This window comes from Eurosta solidaginis, chromosome 5, assembly GCF_040869045.1.
Source record: "Eurosta solidaginis isolate ZX-2024a chromosome 5, ASM4086904v1, whole genome shotgun sequence".
In the NCBI taxonomy this organism is placed as follows: domain Eukaryota; kingdom Metazoa; phylum Arthropoda; class Insecta; order Diptera; family Tephritidae; genus Eurosta; species Eurosta solidaginis.
The window spans coordinates 125,873,668-125,896,134 of NC_090323.1; the positions used below are offsets into that span (position 1 = coordinate 125,873,668).

A 22,467-nucleotide genomic window follows, 5' to 3' on the forward strand; every position below is an offset into this window, starting at 1 on the left:
TCCCAGAATGACCCCGGGGGAGTCCCCAAAACCATTCCGGAATGACCCCAAATGACCTGAGGGAGTCCCCAAAAAGATTCCGGAATGACCCCAAATGACCCCGAGGGAGTCCCCAAAACCATCCCGGAATGACCCCCAAATGACCACGAGGGATTCCCCAAAAAATCCTGGAATAACTCCCAAACGACCCCGAAAGCCCCCAAAAACCATCCCAGAATGACCCCGGGGGAGTCCCCAAAACCATCCCGGAATGACCCCCAAATGACCTGAGGGAGTCCCCAAAAAGATTCCGGAATGGCCCCCAAATTACCCCGAAAGAGTCCCCAAAAAGATCCCGGAACGACCCCAAATTACCCCGAGGGAGTCCTCAAAACCATCCCTTTCAATAAAAACATCCATATTGTAACGAATTTATTTGCAATTCCCCTTATTTGCAATCTTCTGCTAACGTTCGAATCACTAAACTGTTGAATAAATAACTCCAATATTGAATAATGGAAAAATGGCCCTTATTAAAGTACTTCACAATAAATAACACTAGTATTGCTCGCCAGATAGCGTCTTAATCAAAACTGAAACTGATTCTAGCGCCTCTATCTGTCGCTGCCTTTTATACTCTTTTATTTCCTCGTTCGCATCTTCTAGGCGCTTCCATTTCCAGAATCTACTAGTTGGCCATCAGCTATCAAATTTCTCAGCTGTAACTACAATTGCACGATTTTATAGCTTCCCTCATTGCATACTTTCGGGAGTATCTCAGATATATGCATGTGGTTGTGCGTTGCTTCTCAGCTGCGTATACGTAAATATGTGTAGACATAATGATTGATTCGTTTATGTAGATACATAGTGATTGATTTATGGATGTGCATACAAGGCGCTGCTTAGCATAGGCTTAGAGATGGCAGTACCCCTTAGTGTTGCTAATATTCGCAACAATATTGCTTCGCTCAACTGAATCAAAATATTTTGGTTACAAATTTTCGTCGCTTTTGTCGCTTGTAATCGCTCAATTCGCTTTACGCTAAATCGCTTTGTCATAAACATCTCCATATGCACTATTATAATTTATCGCTAACAGCGATTCTCGTCGCATCACGCGATGCGATTACGTTCGATCTTAACGTAGCCTTAAGGAACTTTTTATTGAGGTACAAAACTGCAACCTCATATATAAGTTTGTAGTTCTGGGGAATAGACAATGCAACAACGGGAGAATATATATATATATATATATATATATATATATTTCGATGAATATTAGTGACATTAAGTGATACTCACATCACTAGCCTGATGCTAATTAAATGAACCCACGACAGCAATAAAGCAAGCAGTCACTTGTATCTACATAAACGAATCAATCATTATGTCTACACATATGTCCATACAAGCAGCGGAGAGCAACGCACAAACACATGCATATATCTGAGATACTCCCAAAAGTAGACAATTATTTTGTGCAAGTATCACTCACATATACATGCGCACATGAGAAGCTATACGCGTGCATCTGGAGTTATAATTTTATAGTTGGTAACTAAGTAAATTTTGGAAACGCCTAGAATTATGGAACGAGGAAATCGAAGAGTATAAAAGGGCGCAACCTGAGCAATCAGCAATGAGTTTGATTTAAGCACGCTATCTGTCGAGAAGTAGTAGTACTTGAATGAAGGCCATTTTGCATTATTGAATAGTGGAGTTAGTTATTCAACAGTTTAGTAATTCGAACGTAAGTAGAAGGTTGCAAATAAGTGGAATTGCACTAAACTCGTTACAATTGGTGTCAGAAGAGGAATTGTTGAATAAATTCCGAAGATTTTGAATAAACTTGGACATGGCAAAGTTGAGTGAATTAAAGATCCAACAACTGAAAAAGGAGTTGGAGAACCGTGGATTGAATACAACCGGCAATAAGATCGAACTTCAAGCACGGCTACGAGAGGTAATGGAGTCGCAAGGAATTGATGTGGACGAGTATGTCTTTTATCCTGATGTGGAAGAATCAACAAAAAAAATTTAAGAGATAAACGAAACATCACAGACAATTACGAGCACAGACTTGAACACGATTTTGACTGCAATATCTTCTCAAACATGGACAGTTACATCTCAACTGGCAGAACAGAAGAAATATATGTCATCTCAACTGGAAGAACAGAAGACATATATGGTATCCCATCTCGAATCCCAGGAGACACGTATAACATCCAAGATTGAAGCACAAGAAACGCGTATTTCAGAAATGTCATCTCAGCTGGAATCGCAGGAGAACCGTATAACAGCGAAGATTGAAGCACAAGAGGCACGAATATCCGAAATATCGGCGCAAATTTCAGCACAGATATCATCGCAGATCTGTGCTCAACTGGAAGAGCAAGAAGGGCGTATTTCCTCGAAGTTGGAGGCACAAGATACAAAAATTTTACAGTTTGAGGAAAAAATCGGGGCTCTGAGAGGACGTATCGAGCAGTTGCAACTAAATCGCCCAGCAGTTTCAACGAGTAATCCAAAGGTAAAAACACCATCCCTTGACGGTTCTGTTCCTTTCCAGGTCTTTAAGCTACAATTTGAGAAGACCGCAACAGTGAACAACTGGAATGCTGAAGATAAAGTTTCTGCATTCTTCGTGGCATTGAAAGGGCCTGCAGCTGAAATCTTACAGACTATTCTAGAGTAAGAAAGGAACAGTTATGAAGCATGGCCGCTGTCGAGAGACGTTACGGAAGCGAGCATAGGAAACAGATATATCAAATTGAGTTGCTAAACCGTTACCAAAAAACAAATGAGACATTTCAGGAGTTTGCTTCGGATGTTGAAAGGTTGGCTCATTTGGCAAATGCGGACGCATCCGTGGAATACACTGAAAGGGTAAAGATACAGAGCTTTATAAATGGCATACGGGACGTCGAAACAAAGCGAGCTACATACGCAAACCCAAAGCCAATATTCGCAGAAACGGTATCACATGCTCTGATTCAGGAAACAGCGTCGGTTCTGTGTAAGCCAGTTTTCAAAGCACGCTGTGTGGAAGTAGAAAGGGCATAGTGGGTAGACGCAATTTTAGAAGCTTTAAATGGAACGCAACAGAAGAATAATGCTGCAATCAAATGTTTCAAGTGCGGTAACCCAGGTCACATTGCTCTTCATTGCAGCACCGGTCCTAGTAGTTCCAACTTGGATGCCCGTAAACGTAAAGCTGGAGGAGATAAGCAAGAGCGAGTCAGATGTAAAGATCGAAAACTTGCCCCAGATATTGAATGTCCTGTGATATCTGTGTCGCAAATTGGAAGGAAATCAAGCAGTCTTACCGTCATAGGGAATGTGGATGGCAAAGAACGTGTACTGACTTTAGATACGGGGGCATCTCATTCGTTGATTCGATCTGATTTGGTCAACAGGAGAGTAAAGCCATTACCTGGAGCAAGGTTGCGTACGGTCACTGGCGAGTATAATCAAGTCCGGGGAGAAGTGATCTGTGAAGTCTTAATTGGGAAGGTCATGGTTTGTTGATGAAGTCATATTGGGAGTGGACTTCTTAGTTGACCATGACATCAAGATCGATATGCAGAGAAGGGCTATGCGTTACAAGAACCAGGATGTGCCACTTAACTTCAGTTTGGAGAAAGTATTCAGCAGTAATCGAGTGCTGGTGGAGGAGATTCGACAGATACCACAAAAGTCAAGGGAAGTAGATCGGGCAAGGGTTGATGGAACGAATGGGCCAAACAAATCAAAATCGAAGGTACCTGCGACAAAAATACTGGCATTGACAAACCCTAATCGATGCACTAAAATGATTGAAAGAATTTTTCAGAAAGAATGCAAGGGTGGTTTCAAGCCAGCGCACACTACTGTTGTGAAACGTCAACACGATACTGATCATCCGAAGCCAATCAGTCAAACGCAAACCCTTCGAAGTAGTTCATTGTCCAGAAAACAGAGTGTGAGGGGACGAACCTTGGTAATGAGTAGTAAGATGAAACGCAGGTACGATGGGAACAATAATTCGGAAGGTTTCTTGGAGAGAGATTTGGTACTGTTATACAACCCTCACCGGCGGAAAGGTGTTCCATCAAAATTTCGGTGCAGTTGGGAAGGCCCCTACAAAGTTGTGAAGAAGATCAGTGATGTCACCTACCGTATACAAACAATTGGGAAACCATGAAATAGAAGGGTGGTTCATTTGGAGAGGCTAGCAGCGGTTAGATCGAGAGATTTGTCTGTTGAAAGGTTTGAAAGGCTTTGATGAGGAACTTAGTTTTGTCCGGCAGCTTCATGGCCATGCGAATGCAGACTGGAATTAACAAAAGAAAACTATGCTGCAAAATAAACACTTATATCCCTTTTCACTTAAAATTTTACACATCACAGCACTTGGCACTGATTTAATGTACATACGGTCATATTGTTCACGGCGTAGACATTGCAAATAACACAACAACTGGACAGCCACTTCAATGGCATAACATTACTACTGTGGAACACCAACAACTTTTGGTTGTGGCGTTGGATGTATAAAAATTCTCAAATAGCTGCAACGGAGAAAGTTGAGGGGCGGCTAAATTTCCCACTTAGAACTGCCAAGGGATATCTTCTTAAGACGTCTGAGCACCGAGGTATCCCAAAAGACAATTGATTGATGTAGCTGCGCCGCCAAGGCAGATAAGACGCATCTGCATAAGCCCTATGCCGAGATCTGGTGTAGTATGATCCAGAGCAACACGATCGCAGAGTCTGTGATTTCCACAAAAGTCAGGCTCCCGCCTGTGCAGACATCGCCGAAGAAGAATGCACACTTCCGAAAGATATGCGCGTTACTCTGCCCCAACTTCGATCTCGATGTATGGCACACATCATCTATTCGTCTGCAATGTGGAACAAAAATCTGTAATAGCAACTTCTTTTTGGTAAAACCATACTGAAACAGCTCAATTCCTTGGACCCCGTTTAGAGGATTTTATTAAAAGTTTCCTGAGTGTTCTAGCCTATTAACTTAGGCTACAGATTTTTGCAAAAAAAATAATAACCATACATGGACGGACGGGAAAGACTACGCCGCCTAATTCTGCGATGATAAACAGGAAAATGTATATGTGCGCTACTCTCTGCATGTCATCAAAACAAAATAGGGATGTCCCACTTAACGCCAAAGTGGAGGAAAAAGGTGTCGGAAAAATGCAGCCTCCACATTCTGATATCCCCCAATTGGACTAGGTTAATCGTCCAGATGCGAAGACCTGCAACATCTCTAATGATGGAAGTAGTCTGGATGCTGGTATAAGCAAATTATGACCATGCATGGTTAAATCGTACAAATAAAAAAAAAAATAAAGCAAACTATAAAACCGAACTAAAAAAAATGCGTACCTAATTTTCGGTCTATTTTATTTTTTATCGGGCATTTGTAAAAGCCAAATCTGCTAAAATTTTTGCGTGTATCTTTTGGTTTGGCATTTCCACAAAGTTTTTGAGAGAGATCTTAAATTTTTTAAAAATCAAAAATCATTATGGCTGCCGAGAAGAGAGAATGGTTTTACCTTCCTATATTTTTATCATGGGCTGAATATATCATCTATAACTAGACTCAAATACATATTTAAAAATAATATGATTATAATACATTAGTAAAACTATATCTATTTTTTATTTATTTATTTATGTATGTGCACATTTTGCTTGACTTTGAGGAAGCAAATATATCAATGATATCATCAAAATGTATCATTTCAAATTTTTCTTTTTCCACACTTAATAACCTTAGGCCACTTAGGCGATCCTGCCTCATCGTTGATCGTAGATATGTCGAAATCAGTTTTAATTTGCTGAATGAACGTTGGCAGCTAGCAATTGATACTGAGATAGTCAAGAGTATTTCAACTGCCACTCGCAAGTTTAGAAAAACATCTTCTCTATACGATATTATAAAAGTAAGTAATTCTAACGGAGTTTTAGGATCAATTTCTTTTCTACTGCGAAGTAATATTTTGCAATCAAATATTTCGATAAAAAGTTCTGCTCCATCGGAATCTGTATTATAAAATTCACCCAAGTTCTTACAATTTCCTTCTCATTATTATCCTTGCTTAACAAATTTCTAACGTCTAAGAGAAATCCAAATCTCAAAATAAGGTCATTTAGTCATGTAAATCTTGTACGTATTTCTTATTGGACACGATCAAGAACACCTTTCATAACGCGAGAAATTCTCTAGCCGAATCTCGGGGCATTTTGCGGCGCCTTTTTACGCGTTTTACTATATCAGTATCCCATTTTTCACAAGGAGACTTCGCTTTTTCTATTGCTTCTTCACAGAGAGTGTCTCGAATTTCGGATAGTTCAGTCAGATTTAAGATCATGATATGCTGATCTAAAATTCATCCCCGGATCTTGTAATCTGAGCTGCACACGAGCAATCCTCCTTAAAATTTCATACCAGAAATGAAGTAATGTTATGGAACTAAAATTTAGTATACTTTGCAACAGAATTGTAGTTTCGCTTTTGGCGTCACTTGTGGTGTTAGTGTCCTCTGCTAATTGTTCTAAGTGTTCTACTACATTCTCTAGCCCATCCATGATAACGCTAACCACTTGTATTCTGGCGCTCCATCGTGTTTCAGATTCACGTTTGACAGCTTTTGTTAAAGCATTTTTTAATAATTCCCATCATAACGTTGAACGTGAGAAAAAAGTATATGGGCAAATCCCAAAAACTTTTATTTTTCTTTATTTATTTATTTTTTTTACTTTTTTGGATACTCGGGTTTTACAGACGGGCAAAAAACTTAAGGGCAGAAAAAAGTACAAGGACATTAAGTTTGACCCTTTGACTATCCGATCTGATGATTTTAAAAATCAAGAAATTGATAGTAAGTTTTTGCAGAACTTCGAAACGTAAAAAACGTCGATTTTTACACTTTTTCAAGCGATACCCTTGATTTTTTGTTTTTTTGTTTTTTAATTTTTGCGATAAAATTTTGAGGCATCCCTGAAACGCTATGGAATTTAAACTGAATGTTGTTGTTGAGACGGAGATTCTAAAAGTATGAGCAAAATTAATGTGCCCCTCCAATACTCAAAACTATCGTCAATCAAAGTAGCGATACTTTTTTTTTGTCATTTTCAATATTGACAGTTTTTTGCTTATAGCTTTTTGAGGCAACTGAGTATTGAAATTTGGATTATGCATAATAATAGCCTATCAGGGACTAAAAATACCTGGCTTCAAATTCGATGTGCCCCTTTTAGTTTTGAAGGTAGAGGCAGAAAAGTGGAAGCACTTGGTTGTGTAAATGTTTTTCAGGAGCATGTTTTTTTGTGGGCACAGCTACACTTTTACTTTTATCACGTCATACCCGTTTGTTAATTTTTTCCCTACACCACAGTGGTATACCATCAATTGCCTCATCTTGGAATATTCACGCAAGGAATGTTATTGTCTACACTTTTTGACGATTGCCAATTTTTGGCGAAAATTTCGTATATTTGTCCCACGTACAAACATCAATAACTTTCCTTGCGTGAGTATTCCATGAAGAGGCAATTGATTGTATACTACTGTGGTGTAGAGAAAAAATTAACAAACGGGTATGAAATATTTGACGGTTACCCGGTTTCATATTTTTGCCGATATCTAAAATCGTGTTTCGGGTATCAACACAATTTTACCAAATATTCCCCACATATATATGTACATCCTGTTAAAATTTCAACAAATCGGTTAAGAAGTATTTAAATAAGTAAAAAAATTTAAGGTTTTCCGGGTTTATATTTTTATCAATATCTCCAAAACCGCATCTCGGGTATTAAAACTTTTTTATTTAAACACACTTCGTTCACATATCTATATGTTTTTAAAGTTTTAAAAGAATTAGTAGAAAGGTGTTAAAATAAATGTGTTGCAAACTTTGCAGTCAAAAATATTTGACGGTTATTCGGTTTTATATTTTTACCGATATCTACAAAACCGGGCCTCGTGTATCAAAAAAATTTTACATAGCTAACAGCTGCATATATATCCATATTTTGTTAAAATTTCTATATAATCGGTACAGAAGTGTTGAAATGAATGTATATTTAACATTGCGACCTCAGTTTATATATTTTTTCCTCGATCTTTTGACTATATCTTTTTGAGGCATTATGTAAGACGACTAACGGCGATGCACTATAGCTCCAATTTACCCCTCAATGTTCCTAACAAAAAGATATTTGCGTGATACCATGTTTCAAAAACAAAATGTTTTCTCCAAAAAAGCCAAAGTTTGGTGGGTTTCCCCATATGCTTTGTATAATTCCACAACCTGTCGCAGTGCTCCGGATATATGCATGGATTTTTTAGTATAGAAAGAGTCCAGAAATCAATATTTTCCAGGAATGAGTTATAATAAAAACACAAATACTTAGTCTAGGAAGTTCTGCTTTGCGGACCATTTGGCGCCCCCTGTGAGAAACGCCCGGTTCAAGATGGCCCCCTTGCTCCCCTCCTCCCCTCACTACACCACTGCTAAGTTCAGCATTATGCTCCACCTTTGTAATTTAGTGCGTCCCAAAAATTTTTGCAGCGGTTATGTTAAAATTTGAATATCAAAGTTCAGGAAGATTATGTCTTTGTTTAAAGGAAATTTTTCATTTCTTCTGGTCCATTTGTATAAAGTAAACATTTTTTATCTTATTTTTATTACTTCCTTAATTTTTGTTTCGTTTAATGTGTTCCGCCAAATTCCATACAAAACTGGGTTGCCCTTATCTCTGAAACAAATTCCGTACAAAACTGGGGAATCTTGCAATCCATTTTTTAGTAACTTCGTGGAGAACTAACTTCTTGAAACTTGAAACACTCATTGAAAGTCGATGATAATTGAAAATAAGGGGAAAAACCTTTCCAGAGCGGTCCAGGGACTGTGAAAATTTAAAAAACAAAAACGAACTTGGAAATTTTGCTTTCGAATTTTAAGAAACTTCCCCATAACCCAGAGATCAGAAACATTTAACAAAAATTTTGCTTTATTAGGTTGTAATACTTCGGATAAAAGAGTTTTTTAGACGGAACAAGGATCGAGATATTTAGAGATGTTAGAAAGTCCATTTACAACATGTGGAATGTTCGAATAGCTATTTGACCAACTTTACGTAACTAGATTATTGAAACTAAGAACATACTCCTGAGCTCCACGACAACGCAACATCAGAGAAAACAATTTTCGCTAGGACACTTGTAAGTTTGACCCCTATACGATATAATTAAACCTACTTTAATAGGGACCAAAATATACATGTGAAATTTTCGAACCTGGTATTGCCAAATGAAGTGGTGAGGTTACAGAAACTCGCTTACTTAATTTATAGGAACCACCCTTATACATATATATATATTTAACACATTTATTTCGGGGATGAATTTACAATACTATAATGTATGATAATATCGAAAATTATCGATAGTATTTTTGAAACTATCGAATAACGCCACTATCGATAGCTGCCCTAATGCATATATCTTCAAGTCTGTAAAAATATCGGAAAAATATTGCAAATTTGGACAAAATGGTTACCATTATCTCTGAAAGAAATATCTGAATAATTCTTAAGAAATGTCTGAAAGATTAAAAATGTGTTAAAAATTTTTAAAGAAATTTCTAAAAGATTTCTTTGCGAATATTTTGTCTACTTAATTAAATGAAACTAAAGTACTTCCCATAATTATTCGACGCTTAACTACTGACGGAATCATACTAGTACCAAGTGAGTAGTATCGATACTTTTCCAAAAATATACTCGAGTACTTTATATTCGATTCTTTTTACCAAGTAGTTAGTAAAGTATCGATTTTTTACCTCGATACTTTACCCAGAGTCGATGTTCTACATGATTAAATTCAGAAAAGTAGAGTCCATTAGTAAAACCATAATTTGGGAACAAACTGAGATGTCTTTACCAAATCTGGTACACGAGCTTATCTTAACTCAAGATATCGTCGACGATGCGGTGAAAGCTGCTAACTCCACCTTACACTCGAAATGCCTTTTTTTATAGATGGTTTAATGGGGGACGACTTTTGCACCTGCTAGCTTCAACACATATATGTAATACTTCTATATTGCTACTACAGTCAGGGTACACCCGAAAGCATCAGAGTGCCGATATATTGCTGCTTAAATGTTTTTATTTTTGTTTTATATAAGGGAATGTACCCAAATTTTATTTTTTTGTCACATTTATACTACGGTAATCACAAAAATGTGTAGGCTGTCTTTTTTATTTCCCTTATATTAGTTTCTTATCAAGTATTTCCACCAATTTCAGTACAAAACTGGGGAATCTAGCAATACATTTTTGAGTAGCTTCCCGGGGAGCTAGAGTCTTGAAACTTGGAACACACATCAGAATCTGAAGACAAGTCAACATGAGAGAAAAGTTTCCTCGGTGGTCCACGGATCGGGAAAATTCAAAAAATCTTTCGACCTTAAACATTTTGTTTTCGACTTTTAAGGAAGCTACCGATAACCCAGAGACCTGAAACTTTTAACAAAGCTATGTGTTCCATTATATTATAAAGCTTTGGATAAAAACCTTTTTTAGATGCAACAGTGATCGAGATATTTAGAATACCCATTTACATCATGTGGAATTTTACGATAGCTATTGGAGTAATTTCCCATATACCCCTACTATTCTTGAAACTAATAACATACGTAAAAACTCCATGGCAATGCAAAGTTTCCTCAACATGAGAGAAAAGTTTCCTCGGTGGTCGACGGATCGGGAAAATTCAAAAAATCTTTCGACCTTAAACATTTTGTTTTCGACTTTTAAGGAAGCTACCGATAACCCAGAGACCTGAAACTTTTAACAAAGCTATGGGCAACATTATATTGTAAAGCTTTGGATAAAAACCTTTTTTAGATGCACCAGTGATCGAGATTGGAATCTAAGTATTCTTTGCCCAGTCCGCAAGAAAGGGGATATTGCAAGCTGCACCAACTATCGCGGAATCAGCCTTCTTAATATCGCAGATTCAGCGTATATGCGCCTTGGCAACCACGCTACTGTGGGCTGCCATAATTTCGAAATAGTAAAAGGCTTCGTTTGCTTAGGAACCAGCATCAACACTAGCAACAACATCAGCATTGAAATCCAGCGAAGAATCACTCTTGCCAATAAATGCCACTTTGTACTAGGTAGGCAATTGAAAAGTAAAGACCTCTCTCGGCAAACGAAAATCATACTCTACAAGTCACTTATCGTACCCGTCCTGCTATATGGCGCAAAAGCATGGACCATGACAACATCAGATGAAGCGGCTCTGGGAGTGTTCGAAAGAAAAGTTCTTCGAAAGATTTATGGACCTCTACACGTTGGCGATGGCGAGTACCGAAGAATATTTAACGATGAGCTGTAATAGCTCTACGCAGACATCAACATAGTCCAGTGAATTTAAAAGCAGCGGCTGCGCTGGCCAGGCTATGTTATGCGAATGGAAGATGACGCTCCGGCCAAGAGAGTGTTTCTATCGGAACCCGCCTATGGAATCAGAGGTAGAGAGCGGCCCCCACTACGCTGGAAGGACCAGGTGGAAAACGATTTAAATTCCTTTGGTGTGATGAATTGGCGCCGGTTGGCAGAAAGCGACTGGTGCGCCTTGTAGAACGGTCATAACCGTTTAAACGGTTAAGCGCCAATTAAGTAAGTAAGTAAGTGATCGAGATATTTAGAAAACAAATTTAGATCATGCGGAATCTTGCGATATATTTTGGTAACTTCCCGTATACCCCTACTATTCTTGAAACTAATAACATACTTCAGAACCCCATGGCAATGCAACATAAATTTAAAAATTTTCTCTTGGTGGTCCAGGGATCGTGAATATTCAAAATATCGTCCGAACTTGGAAATTTTGCTTTTAAGTTTTAAGAAACTTCTCGATAATCCAGAGATCTGAAGTTTTGAACGGAGCTGCTGGCTTTATAAGGTTGTAATACTGAGGATAAAAGAGTTTTCTATATGCATTAGGGATCGAGATATTAAAAAGTCCATTTGCAACATGTGGAATCTTGCGCCCGACATTTGAGTAACTTTTCGCAGATCTAGGTTATTGGAACAAAGACGATACTTCAGAACCCCATGACAATGCAACATGAGGAAAAAATGTCGCTAGGGATTCAAAACAATCGTCCGAGCTTTGAATTTTTGTTTTCGAGTTTTAAGGAGCTTTCTGATAACATAGAGACTGTCTTACTTTAGGGGCACATCTTATGCAGAGTTTTGAACTATTTATATCAAGCACGTGTTTAAAAAAATGTATATATATTGGAATTGAAACTGGTCGCAATCCGCACCCACTATCAAAAGCTTCGAGAAATGGGAAAAAGGGACAGTGCATTAGCAAATACTTGTAAAGTGGTGAAACTTGGGAAGTGGTTTAACTTCAACTTGTTTAAAATATACTGTAACGAATTTATTTGTAAATCCTCTTATTTGCCCTTCTGCTAAGTTCGTATCACTAAACTGTTAAATAAATAACTCCAATTTGTAATAATGCAAAATGGCCTTTATTAAAGTACTTCACAAAAACACTCAAACTGTGCAACGAATAGCTTGCTTAATAACCACACTGATTGATAGCTCAATGAAACTCTACTATTCAAAATAATACTGCTATTGCTCGCTAGATATCGTCTTAATCGAAACTGCTTGACAAATCAAATCAAACTGAATTCCAGCGCCTCTACATCTGCGGCCTTTTATACTCTCTGGTTTCCTCGTTCGCATCTTCTAGAATCTGCTAGCATTGTCCATGAGCTCTCAAACTTCTCAGCTGTAACTACAATTGCACAATTTTATAGTTTTTCTCATTGCATACTTATAGGAGTATCTCAGATATATGCATGTGTTAGTGCATTGACTCTCCGCTGCTCGTATACGTACATGGTACATATATGTAGACGCAGTTATTGTTTCGTTTATGTAGATACATAATGATTGAATTATTGATGTGCATTCACGTCACTGCTTAGCATCGGCTTAGAGACGGCAGCACTCCTTAGTTTTGCTAATATTCGTAACACTGCCCTCCACCTAAGTCTGATCGTCCCGATTAGACAAATCTCTCGATCTAACCGCTGCTAGCCTCTCCAAATGAACCACTTTCATTTTGGTTCGTGGTTTGCCAATGGTTTGCATGCGGTACACTACATCGTTGATCCGTTTTACAACTTTGTATGGGCCTTCCCAGTTACACTGCAATTTCGGGGCAACCCTTTTTTTCGTTGTGGGTTGTATAGCAGCACCAAATCTCCTTCCTGAAACCCTTCCGAATTAATTGCTTTATCGTACCGCGCTTTCATCTTGTCACTCATAATCTTTGCTCGTTGCCTTACTAGATCGTGTATCTCTCTCAGCTCTTCTTCCAAGACACCAGTGGATTTCTTGACATTCTTCTCCGCATCGAAATCTATCCCATACTTCAAATCAGCTGGCAGTCGAAGGTCATTGCCACAAATAACCTTTGCGGGAGTTTGGCCCGTTGTGTCATGTACTGCCGATCGGAAGGCCATCAAGAATAACGATATGTGTGTATCCCAGTCCTTATGGTACTTGTATACTACTTTCCTTAAATTCTCCTCCAATATTCTATTGAAGCGTTCCACTATACCATCGGACTGAGGATGCAATGCAGTTTTCCGTGTTTTTCGAATGCCCAACTTCTTCCACATTTCTTGGAACACAGCTGATTCAAAATTCCTGCCTTGGACAGAATGTAACTCCATTGGTACACCATACCTTGCAACCCATTCGTTTTCAACCACTTCTGCCACTGTGTCTGCTTCTTGGTTTGGGATTGGGTATACCTCTGGCCATTTACTGAAATAATCCATAACCACCATTACGTATTTGTTTCCGCGGTTGCTAGTAGGAAATGGACCTGCGACATCCATGGCGATCCTTTCAAATAGTGCACCTGAAATATACTGCTTCATCTGGCCATGACTTCGGGTTTTGGACCCTTTCGCTCTGCTGCATACCCCGCAGTTGGCAATCCACTCGGTGACCGACTGACGGCAACCAACCCAATAGAATCTCTGCTTAATTTTTCCGAGTGTCTTCGTGATTCCAAGATGACCTCCACTTGGACCATTGTGCAGCTCGCTGCGCACGTCAGGAATCCTCTTCCTGGGAACAACTATCAGTTTCTTCTTGCATTGACCATCCTCACTCTCCCATACTCGATGCAAGCAACCGGATATCAATTCTAAACTCCTCCACTGTACCCAATATGACTTCGCAATGGGACTCTCTGCTGACATCTCCTCTCTGCTTTGTCTTTCGTTTTGTTCGAGCCCTTGCATAACACGTAACAGATCTGTATCCTCTAGCTGACACTTTCTTAGCTGTTTCTTGTCCCATCCATCTGTACATGTTATAGTCATTAGCCGGACATCTATAATGTCTTCTTTAGCCTCGGCCCTTGAACAGTGCTTGCATTCCAAACTACATGGTCTTCGTGACATTGCATCGGCATTTCCATGGGTACTACCTTTTCGATGCTCAATGGAAAAGTCATAGCTTTTTAGTCGCTCGATCCACCGTGCCAATTGTCCTTCCGGATTACGGAACTGCAGAAGCCATTTCAACGCTGCGTGATCAGTCCTGACGCGGAATCGCTGACCGTAGAGTTATTTGTGGAAATGTTTAATGCACTCTACCAAACTCAACAGCTCTTTCCGTGTAACGCAATAGTTCCTCTCTGGTTTTCCAATTGAACGGCTGTAATATGCAACTACCTTCTCCTGTCCATCGACCAATTGTGATAAAACACCTCCTATAGCATATCCACTCGCATCTGTATCTAGAATAAATGGTGCCCCTGGAATCGGATGTGCTAACATTGGGGCAGTGCACAAACGCTCCTTCAATGTTTGGAAAGCCACTTCTTGCTCCTTCTTCCATTCAAAATATTTATTTTTTCTTGTAAGCTCATGGAGGCTATGGGCTACGCTGGAAAAATTTGGTACAAATCGACGGTAATATGTGCACACCCCAAGGAAAGTTCTTAATTCATGTAGGTTCTGTGGTCTTGGCCAACCCTTTACAGCCTCTATCTTTTCGTTCGCAGTGCAGATGCCCTCTGTCATTACCTTGTGGCCCAAATAATTTACTTCCTTTTTAAACAGCGCACACATTTTTGGGACTTAACTTCAGACCAGCGCCAGCTATTCTTTGGAAAACTTCCTCCAAGTTCTTAGAATGTTCATCAAAATTCTTGCCCAATACGATGATGTCGTCCAGGTACACCAATCATGTTTTCCAATGTAGTCCTTTCAGTACCTGGTCCATGAGTCTCTCAAGAGTAGCTGGTGCATTACAAAGTCCAAAAGGCATCACTGTAAATTGCCAAAGACCATCACCGACACTGAAGGCTGTTTTCTCTTTATCTTCCTCCTTCAACTCCACTTGCCAGTAGCCGCTTTTCAAGTCTATCGTGGAAAACCATTTCGTACCAGATAGCGAGTCCAGAGTGTCGTCAATTCTTGGCAATGGGTAGCTATCCTTTTTCGTTACGTCATTTAACTTCCGGTAGTCCACGCAAAACCTCATTTTTCCATCCTTCTTCTTTACAAGTACTACCGGTGAGCTCCATGGACTAGCTGATGGTTTGATGACGCAGCTGTCGCTCATTTCTTGTATGATTTGACTCACAACTTCCCGCTTCGCCAGTGGAACACTACGTGGAGCTTGACGGATCGGCCTCGCATCTCCAGTGTCAATTTGATGTTTCACAACTTTGGTGCGGCCTGGTTTAGAACCATCCTGGTCAAATATGTTTGCGTACTTTAGGAGCAGTTGTGTTGCCCTACTCGGATATGCTTCCTCTAGCCACTGCGTCCATGCCGTGAGGTCATTTGAAAGATCAGTATTACTAGCTGAAACTTGTTCCTGGAGCTGTTCACAGTTAATAACTACTTCAGTCTCTTGGCATCTTCCCAAAATAGCTCCTTTAGTCAGTTTGAGTGGTGACTTGAACTCATTGAGTACTCTTACCGGAATACGTGCATCTTGTTTTGTCATAGCCAGGGTTTTTCCTACAAGTATGTTCAGTGCTGATTTGTTTGCTGCTTCGACAACCCACAATTAGTTTGTCCCACAATCTCCATCAAACTTTGCCCAGATGACTGCTTCGGATTTTGGTGGTATTCGCTGACTCTCTTCCGCCAGCACTCGTTTACTGCTGTAGCCTCTCTCGTAGCCGAAATTAAGTGGTACATCCATGTTCTTATATCGCATCGTCTTGCTTTGCATGTCGATCTTGATGCCTTGGTCGATTAAGAAGTCCACTCCAATTATGATTTCATCAACAATCTCTGCCACTATAAATTTGTGTACTACCGTGACGTTCCCAATTGCTACTTCACATGCTACTTCACCTAGAACCGTGGTGTCTTCTCCAGTGGCTGTGCGCAATTTTGCTCCATGCAATGGTCTTATCTTCTTGTTGACTAAATCCGCTCGAATCATGTAATGAGATGCACCCGTATCTACAGTCAGTAAACGTTCCTTTCCATCCACATGTCCTCCGACAGTAAGACTGTTTGACCTTCCTCCAATTTGTGAGATAGAGATTATGGGGCATTAAATTGAGGGAGCCAGCTGTCGCCCCTTGCGACTGACTCGCTTTAGTTTAACGATTGAGTGGACTTGGAGATTTGCTCATCTCCTTCAGCTCTGCGTTTACGGCCACCCACATTGTTGGAGCTATTGGGACCGGTGCTGCAATGTCGTGCAATATGACCTGAATTGCCGCACTTGAAACATTTAATAACTCCGGCATTTTTCTGTTGTGATCCCTTCAGTGCTTCCAAAATTGTGCCTACCCAATCTGGTCTTTCCACTTCCACACGATGAGCTTTGTATGCTGGTTTACTCAATAGTGAGGCCGTTTCCTGAGTCAATGCATGCCATACCGTTTCAGCAAATGTGAGCTTTGGGTTTGCGTATGTAGCTCGCTTCGTTTCCACGTCCCGTATGCCATTTATAAAACTCTGGATTTTTACCCTCTCGGTGTATTCCACAGGTGCGTCCGCATTTGCAAGATGAGTCAACCTTTCAACATCCGAGGCAAACTCCTGCAAAGTGTCATTCGCTCTTTGGTGTCGGTTTTGCAACTCAATTTCGAATATCTGTTTCCTATGCTCGCTTCCATAACGTCTCTCGACAGCGGCCATCAATGCTTCATAGCTGTTCCGCTCTCCTTCGGAAATCGTCTGTAGGATTTCGGCTGCTGGCACTTTCAATGCCACGAACAGAGCTGCAACTTTATCTTCAGCATCCCAGTTGTTCGCTACCGACGTTTTCTCATATTGGAGCTTAAATACCTGGAATGGAACAGAACCATCAAACGTTGGGGATTTTACCTTCAGAGTAGACGTTGAAGTGATTGTACGGTTCAATTGTAACTCCTGAATCCGATCTTTCAAAGCATCCATCTCGGTCTGCACTTTATTTTGTCGTTCACTAACAGCCTCCAGCTGCGATGAGAATTTTGTTTCCTGTGCCTCCAGCTTTGTTGATATACGCTCTTCTTGTGCTTCGAGCTGTAATGTTACGCATTCCTCTTGTTCTTTTAATTGTTCTGCAATTTGTGACGCCATGTGTGTTTTCTGTTCTTCCAATTGTGTTGCCATCTTGTATGTTATACGGTTCTCCTGCGGTTCCAATTGGGATACCATATACGTCTTCTGTTCTTCCAGTTGGGATGCCATATATGTCTTCTGTTCTTCGAGCTGTTTTTCCATCTTGGATGTTATGCGTGTCTCTTGCGAAGCCAGTTGAGATGACATTTGTGACGACATTTCTAAAATGCGTGCCTCCTGTGCCTCCAACTTGGATGTATACGTGCCTCCTGTGATTCCAGTTGCGATGCCATATATGTCTTCTGTTCTGCCAGTTGATATGACACTGTCGATGTTTGAGCAGTTATTGCAGCCAATATCATGTTCAAGTCTGTGCTGGTAATTTTCTGCGATGTTTCGTTTTTCTCTTCAATTTTTGTTGTCTCCTCGCCATCAAGATGAAAGACATACTCTTCCACATCAATTCCTTCTAATTCCATTGCCTCTCGTAGTCGTGCCTGAAGTTCGAGTTTAACGCCGCTTGTATTCAATCCACGGCTCTCCAACTCCTTCTTTAGTTGCTGGATCTTCAATTCACTGAACTTTGCCATGTCCTTGTTGTCCTCTGGAATTTATTCAACAATTCCTCTTCTGACACCAACTCCAATTTGTAATAATGCAAAATGGCCTTTATTAAAGTACTTCACAATAACACTCAAACTGTGCAACGAATAGCTTGCTTAATAACCACACTGATTGATAGCTCAATGAAACTCTACTATTCAAAATAATACTGCTATTGCTCGCTAGATATCGTCTTAATCGAAACTGCTTGACAACTCAAATCAAACTGAATTCCAGCGCCTCTACATCTGCGGCCTTTTATTATCTCTGGTTTCCTCGTTCGCATCTTCTAGGTTCTACTAGCATTGTCGAGCTCTCAAACTTCTCAGCTGTAACTACAATTGCACAATTTTATACATCTTCTAGGCGCTTCCAGAATCTACTAGTCCAGTAGCTCACAAACTTCTCAGCTGTAACTACAATTGCACAATTTTATAGTTTTTCTCATTGCATACTTATAGGAGTATCTCAGATATATGCATGTGTTAGTGCATTGACTCTCCACTGCTCGTATACGTACATGGTACATATATGTAGACGCAGTTATTGTTTCTGTTATTTAGATACATAATGATTGAATTATTGATGTGCATTCACGTCACTGCTTAGCATCGGCTTAGAGACGGCAGCACTCCTTAGTTTTGCAAATATTCGTAACAATACGATACTAGCTTTACCCGGCGTACGTTGTAACGCCCGAGATCGAATGAATGTTGCATTATTTTTTCTGTTTTGTTTGTTGATAATTTAATAAACTAAATTCTGTAAATTGAATTGATTTGGTTTTTTCGTTCGGTGCAAAGATAAACAAATTTTTTGGCGTTCCAACTCTAGAGCAAGCAACATATATCTGGCCATGGGAAAACCATGGACTCTCTAAACTTAATCCTGCAACAGTAAGCAATTGTCCTTGTGCTTTGTTGATTGTAAATGCAAAAGCAAGGCGTACAGGAGACTGTAAGATCTTCATCTGCGATCATTGATTTTGTTAACATGATCATTTTTGGAAGCTAAGATTGCTAAGATCGCACAGCCAAAAAAAAATAAAAAATTTTAATTTAAAATTCTTAATTCTGAAATATGAAAAACCTTCGTCTTGATCGAAGGAACCTATTGCCAAAATTTGGTTCTGATTGAAGTGTGGGAACACACATACAGAATTTGATTTTTATAGAAGATAGCTATACCCGGCGTACATTGTAACGCCCCAGATCGAATGAATTTTGCGTTATTTTTTCGGTTTTGTTTGTTGATAATTTAATTTTTTCTGTAGTAAATTGAATTGAATTTTGTACGCATATTTGGTGAAATTATCTGTTAAAACATTTTATTCTTGTATCTTATTGTAATACATGTGGGTAGACAATTGTTTTGGTTTATTCGTTCGGTGCAAAGATAAACAAATTTTTTGGTGTTCCAACTCTAGAACAAACAACATATAGCTGGCCATGGGAAAAGCGCGGACTCCCTAAATTTAATCCTGCAGCAGTAAGCGATTGTCCTCGTGCTTTGTTTATTGTAATTGCAAAAGAAAAGCCTACAGGAAACTGTAAGCGCTTAAAATTGAATGGCAAATCTGTACGAATCATTGGGATTCATGGTATGAGCACATCTTCATGATGATTGTTGCTTTGATTACATTCGGCATTAATTTCTAATCGCAAAGCCTGGTTACATTGCACAGTTTTGGTGGGTTTAAATTCCGAAGAAGCATGATTGGTGAGCCAATTTTCAAAGTTGATATATGCGCAGGCATTCCAGCTGGTTCTAAAGAGTTTAGAAATTCAATTGGATATTTCACAACTTAATCTTCACCTGTAACTGTGTCGATCGATTTATATTTCTTCACATCACCAGGAAATTGGGTTTGAATGCGATCATTGATTTTGTTAACATGATCAGTTTTGGGAGCCGAACTATCTTCGCATAGCCAAAAAACAAAAACATTTAAATTTAAAATTCTTAATTCTGAAATATGAAGAACTTTCGTCTTGATCGAAGGAACCTACAGCCAAAATTTGGTGATGATTGAAGTGTGGGAAATACGTTTCCATAGCGAACATACACACACACAGAATTTGATTTTTATTTATATAGGTAGATGTAGATAGACTGAAGCTAACACATTTTTTTATCGGCGGCAGATTACTAAACGTCCAAAAGGAATAACAGCCAAACTCAACAATGCAGTCAAACTTTAGGTGTTAAAAAAACCTAAGTTTGTAAGGCAGTCATAGTTCTGAAAAATCCCATTTGTAGGGAAGGTGCCACGCCCCTTTTTTCCAAATTCCACATTTTACTGCCGGTGTTAGGACTTAACGTCATATAGCTCTTTAGCAATTTTCCTACCTACCTACCTACCTACCATTACTACATCCAGAGATATGCACTATGATATATTCCATTTGTATTTGACACGCCCCCTTTTAGATTTCGGTTGTATTATAAATATCTTGATATAATGAATAATAACCACTTTTTCCATATATATAGGTAGGTGTACGTTGCAGTTTAGTACTAAAAACCTCAAGGAAAAGAGGTAATGTGGTGATCAGAGCTAAGCTAGACGTTATTTTGAGTTTTATAAAACTGTTCCACTGCATTGATTTTCTTCCCGAATAATTGTGGAAAAAATAAGTTTTCTTCAGAAAACTTTTATAAAAACTACCACCTAATTTTAAGTTTTCGTGGTAGAAATGGTAGATCTTATATTTCAGGAAAAAAGGTGGTAGACCTACCACTTTAGTGGTAGAAGTCCGAACAGTGCTGACAGTTGAACTGCATACAAATTAACGGAACATAAGCGTCGTTTGTATAACAAATACAAAGCAGTAGAAATGTTCAGCCAGCAACGAAACATACGTTGACATACGTTTGTGTATGTGTGCTGAACCATCTCTCATAAACAGTGTACAAACCTCGGTGTTTATGTTTACTCTCCTTCGGAAAAAATTTGCAACTTAGCAGCACGCCAGAAATCGAAAAACTCGCACATTTATTAAAAAAAATGTTGTACACATGAAATGATCTCGAGACGCTCGTCGCTCGTTACCCAGAGAAAAATTACCACTCATCAGCACAGCTTCCTTTTGATACCCATATTGAAGTACTCATTAACAGCTTCCATTTGATACCCATAATGTAAACACACATCCTAAGGTTATTCTGATCCACGTTTTGGGCAATATCTCGAGGCCCTAGTCACCCAGATGTATGAAAACTACCCTCTGCTAAAGAACTCATCAAAAGCTTTCATTTGATATACATATTGTATAAACACACTCTAGGGGTATCTGGGTCCCCGTTTTGGCCTATATCTCCAGACCCTAATCACCCAGGGGTACAAAAATTATCATGTACTAAATCACTCATCAAGAGCTTTTATTTGATATCCATATTGTATAAACATTCTTGGGGTACCCTGATCCACACTTTGGCCTATATCTCGAGACCCTAGTCACCTAGGGGTACGAAAAGTACCCCATATTAAAGTACTCATCAGAAGCTTCCATTTCATACCCATATTATACAAACATATCGTAGGGTTATCCGGGTCCACGTTTTGATCTATATCTCAAGACCCTAGAAATTAAAAAAAAATTTTTTTTGCTACAAACCTTCCCCTTTTGATCCCTATAATATGAAAAAATAACGAATAAAATTGGCCTCGTATCGGCCCCAAAACATGGACAGGAACGAACATCATTTCATTTTTATATATATAAATAATTTAAAAAAAATAAAAAAGTTTCTTCATTTTGGTAAGTTCCGAAGTACACACTTGGATCGGGTATACTCGATAGCCTTTACTGAGCATAAGTACTGGCGTGCATAGTTTGATCCGAGTATTTTAAATGAGTAAATCGATACTTGTTTTAAAAATTCTATCACTAGGTATGCTTACTAATGCACAGTAGTGTCACATTCTTTTAAATTAGTCCAATTTAGTGGATGCAGATGTAGGAAATGCGGGTTGGGGGAGGAAACGGCCGTTTCCTGCTTTCGCCAGGCTAAGACTCCAGCTATTAGGAGTAATACAGCTATCAGAGCTAGAAGCAGGAAGTAACATAGATTCTAGAGAGCTTCGAGTATTTGCCGAGAAGATGGAGTTATTTTATAACTTAACTACGAACTGGATATTAAACTGTGTTAGTTGTCAATGATACTATTGGTCAAATGCTGAAAAAAGTTGGCACCTGATTAAAATTATGTTTCGAATTTTTTATGGGGTATT

The 22,467-nt window shown here is 39.1% G+C and overlaps 1 protein-coding gene across 1 annotated transcript in view; it reads right to left on the reverse strand.

Annotated features, from left to right (window-relative positions):
• Positions 1-22,467, reverse strand: part of Dscam4 (Down syndrome cell adhesion molecule 4) — a 2,049,237-nt gene that overhangs the window by 1,857,575 nt on the left and 169,195 nt on the right.